The sequence below is a fragment of the Myotis brandtii genome, unplaced genomic scaffold (genome assembly GCF_000412655.1).
Source record: "Myotis brandtii unplaced genomic scaffold, ASM41265v1 scaffold888, whole genome shotgun sequence".
In the NCBI taxonomy this organism is placed as follows: domain Eukaryota; kingdom Metazoa; phylum Chordata; class Mammalia; order Chiroptera; family Vespertilionidae; genus Myotis; species Myotis brandtii.
In genome coordinates, this window is record NW_005371636.1 from 372,424 (window position 1) to 376,659 (window position 4,236).

Here is a 4,236-nt window from a genome sequence, read left to right on the forward strand (position 1 = left end):
TGGGCTCGGGGAGGCGGGGCCCACGTGGAGGTGAGGGCGGGGAGGCTCCGCTGTCCTCTCGCCCCTCGTACCTGTCCGGCCCCCCAGCTCCCGCTGCGACGGGATCCGGTGGGTCGGCGGGAGACCGAGCCGGTCGGGGTTTGCCCTGACGTTACCCCAAATGTCGGAACCCAAGTCCTTAGGCGATTCCTACCGCAGCGACCGCCTCTCTCACGTTCAGAGGGGATTTCCGGCCGGAGCAGGAGGGGGGCAGATTGCTTTGTTTATTTAAAACGGAGTCTTTTATAAAAGACCCTCCCCCACCCCCCCATTCAACCAACCAACCAACAAAAAGGACCACTGTGCGGGGTGTGTGTCCTTCCGTCCTGCACTCGGGGCGCACGCCACCGTCCTCTCCATCTGACCGCCGCCCGGCTTACCATCTCCTTCCAGAAGCTGCATGAGCCCATGTTTTCTCCTGGTTGAGCCTCTCCATTTGTCAGGACCCTGGTTTTCTCCGCTTGGGGAGGTCAGCTTCGGGGAGCAGAGGAGCGCCTCTTTCTAAAGTGCTCGGTCCCCGCGGGGTGCCCGGTTCTCTCTCCTGAGGACCCTCGGCCCTGGGGACCCCTCGCTGCCCCTGCTTCCGCTTTGCTCTGTGATTTCCATATTCGTGATGCCCTGGGTTCCCGATCCGAGTTGGTGTGTTTATGGCTTTGAGAGGCCGTTCCCCTTAGCTGCTGGGGTAGGAAAGGACCACGGAGGCTTGGGGGTGATATGATGGACAGCAGGAAACCGGAGTTGCAAAAGATCCTGAAATCCTGATTTCGAAAAGGCAAAATTAAAATTTCCTTTTTAGTCTGCTCGTAATTATAATTTTTTAATTGTTAAAATATTTTCCTCATTCTCCTATTGATAACAAGGCCCTTAGCCTCTATTATATTATGATTAGGGAGTCAAATAGATATGCTTATGTTAAGCTTCTACCACAGAAGGCATTGCGAAGCTTCCATTGCCTTTCCTGTCTGCCTGCCGGACCTGCAGTCAAATAATGCGGGATGTTTGCATGTCACACAGACACCCGGGGGGCATGTCCTTATTCCGAACAGTGTATTTCCAGGCATGGTTGTTATTCAACAAGTAGAGGTAAACGGAAAGATATTCATTATACACCAAGAGTGCTTACCGACGGGTTAATTTTGTGGGAAAGAACTCATGTTTTATTCTCAGTTTCTAATAGCAACGTACAAGTTCGCTTCTTTTATGTTCTTTATAGTCTTTGGTGTTAAAATAGTGTGGTGGCCAGTGTTTCCATTCAGGGTAGTATGTGGGCAGGTGGAATATTCAGCGAGAACTGGCATTTCTATTTACTTAACGTTTCCGTGTAGACCTACAACAAAGTTTTAATAAAGTTTACACATTCAGTGAGTATTTTGATCATTGATGGCATTTTGTTTTAGCTTCACTTTGTCACTCGATGACCTAGAGAGTCTGAACCACCACGGATGATAAGGAGTTGTGTCTTATTAGCAGTTCTCCCACTGCTCTGAATCGTTCTCTTTGGAGTAGGGAGTTATGACATGCTATTTGATGGTTGGCAGGGAGTTTGAGCTGCCTGCAGAGTTGCCCCAAACCAGGCCACCAAGGGAGTGCTGTGCGTTCTGTGATCCGGGAGCCACCAGCCCCGGCCCTGGACACAGCCCCGGAAGGGAAAGGGCAGCTGTTTTGGGGGCCCCAGACCCGACCCTTGACTGCTGTGGCCCAGGAAGTGGATGCTGGGGCCCTGGCTCTGAACACCCAGAATGCTGTCAGATCCGGGTTTGACAGGTACGCGCGTTGGGAAGCACGCGCCCAGCTGGTTTTCACGTGCAGGTCCGGGAGCGACTGGTCTGCGATGGGCCACACGGGGCTGCCACGCGGCCTTTTAGAGGAAGATCTCTCATTGAAAACGATGGATTGATGGATAGAGTCCGTTCCTGCTGCTGCCACGATGTCTGGCCAGGAGTGCGCACGCAGCTTTGTGGTGGTTCAGGCCTGAGACTCCGCCTCTGCCTCGGCTCAGATGCCGCCGGGCACTTGCTCTTTAAATCATTACTGTAACTCAGTCAGAATCAAGTCGATACAGAAGTGCAGCTATTTTATAAATAACACTGAGCAATAACAAGAGAAAATCCCACTTCGCAGTGGAAGAAACTGCGCATCTGAGTGTGCGTTTCTGTTCCATCCCAGCCCAGGGGTGCCCCCGCCGTGAGTGCTGCTCTCACCTTTGTGGCATCTGCAGCGTCTTTCAGCTGGGTGTGAAGGCTGCCACTTCCCGTGCCCCGGGGGGTGCCGTCCCACCCCAGGGCTGCCTGCAGCTCTGGCTCCGGCCAGTGGCACCCGCTTCCCGTCCTGCCTACCTGGCCGCGTGGACGGCGTTCAAGAACGTCAGGATGAGTAACCGGTTCCTTTTTCCATGACCGTCTTCTTTCCACTGATAACAGGCGGCGGCCCTCGGCCCCTCCATCCGCCCTCCTGTCAGGAGCCCAGACAGGCCTTCGCCTGCCAGCCGGGCGCCCTGTGCCAGGAAGCTGCCCGGCCGCTTCCGATGCCAGGGCTCATTTGCTCCCCTTTCTCAGTGAAGGGGAGTTTTGCTGGTGACCATTCCTAGGCCCACCTTAACACGGAATGTTTTAAGACGAGGCGCTCAGAAAAGAAGGTCTCCAAGTCCTGGGTCAAGTCCAGGCTCATCTCTAGGTCTTTTCCCAGCCAAGCCCAGGTCTGGGTCTCAGGGAGCTGAGCTCATCCCGGGGACTGGGTCTGAGGCGTCTGGCCTGGGAGGGGCGTGGCCAGTGGGAAGAGTGGCAGCTGGGGCTGCAGATGGGCACGGTGTTGAGTGGGGGCGCTGGGGCCCCTGCCTCCACGTGTGGTCCCTGATGCAGCTGTTGTGTTCGTGCGTGGGGTGGTCATCGCCCCACGGAGACGCGGAGGCCCATTTTCTCCCTGTGAGCGCTGACGGCACAGCGTCCGGTTCAAGCGAGTTTCACGTCAAGGTCTCAAGGTCGGCTTCTGTGAACTTGGGAGGCAGGAGAGCCTGGACGCAGGACGTGGAGCTTTTGGTCGAGGGAGGCTTCCCGCAGCCGTGAGATGGATGCGGCTGTGATCCCACTCACTCTGTGTTCCTTGTTGCCCAGCTGGTCCTGTGATCCCCCAGGTCACAGGTTGAAGAAAGAAATCGGGGGGTTGGTAGTAGTTGAAAGTAAGGAAACAGTCTGCACGAAAATCTCGCTTTGTGCTTCTAGCCATAGTTTGGTTTTTGTGAATTGCAGGACGTGGGAGGCACCAGGCTGCGCCATGCTGCCCACCCGGGGCCTGACCCTGACCCTGACCTTGACCGGCCTTTCCAGGCCATTCCCTTGTACTCCCCTCTGCTTACTCACCGCTGACCACTTTCCATTGCTCGATAAGTGCTCTTCCCTTTCTGGCTTCCCTGGCTCATCTGTATGTGTTTTAATGCGTTTTCTGCACCTCAGCTCTTGCCTCTCGAGGGAACCCGTCTTCATCCTTGAAGGCTCGGTTGCACGGGGGGTGCACGGACGGCTCTCTTTGGCCCTGCAGGCCTCCAGCTCCATCGCCTCTGCCCACAGCTGTGCTCGTCTCAGCTTCCTTCCTGGAACATGAGCCTCTGGAGGGTGTGAATCACGCCCTGAGCCTCGCTGTGTTTCCTCACGGCCATTCTTGTCAGAACTGGCAACCGGGGGTGGCCGTGCCTGCAGCCCAGTGACGGCATGGGCAGAAGGCCTGGCGCATGGTCACCGAGGCCGGAGGAGGGGTGACTAGGGGTCAGTGCAGGCGGTGAGGAGCAGGGCTGAGAAAGAATGTGTCACTCGTGAAGGGTTTTCGGCAGGAGCGGGTCTAACTTAGATTTCCATGTTAGATAGATGGTTCCGGCGAGAGCATGGAGGAGGAATTCAGTGACCAAAGTCAGGAGGAGCAGCTGAGAGTTGGAATCATGAGGGTCTGGGATAGGCAGAGAGAGGATTGGGAGGTGGACTAACAATTGGGGACTTTTGTGGAGGTGAGGGTGTGGCCTGGGAACCCCCTGGGTGACTGGTGGCAATGCCACGCCCTGGGGAAGGGTGCAGAGGGGCTCTGAGGTGTTCAAGATGCCGGGCCTCGTGGAGGGGGTGGTGGGTGGCCCTGGAGCCCCCGGTTCATAAAGCCTCAGCGTCAGGAGGCAGGTGCGCGGGAGGCAGGTGCGCGGGAGGCAGGTGCACGACG

General features: G+C 56.5%; 1 long non-coding RNA gene across 1 annotated transcript; it reads right to left on the reverse strand.

Moving 5' to 3' along the window:
• Positions 1–1,137: 1,137 nt before the first annotated feature.
• On the reverse strand, positions 1,138–4,193 carry LOC106724551. The gene is made up of 2 exons (XR_001360378.1): positions 3,396–4,193; positions 1,138–3,155 (listed from the first exon to the last, which is right to left on the reverse strand). It is a non-coding gene; the product is annotated as an uncharacterized LOC106724551 (long non-coding RNA).
• Positions 4,194–4,236: the final 43 nt, after the last annotated feature.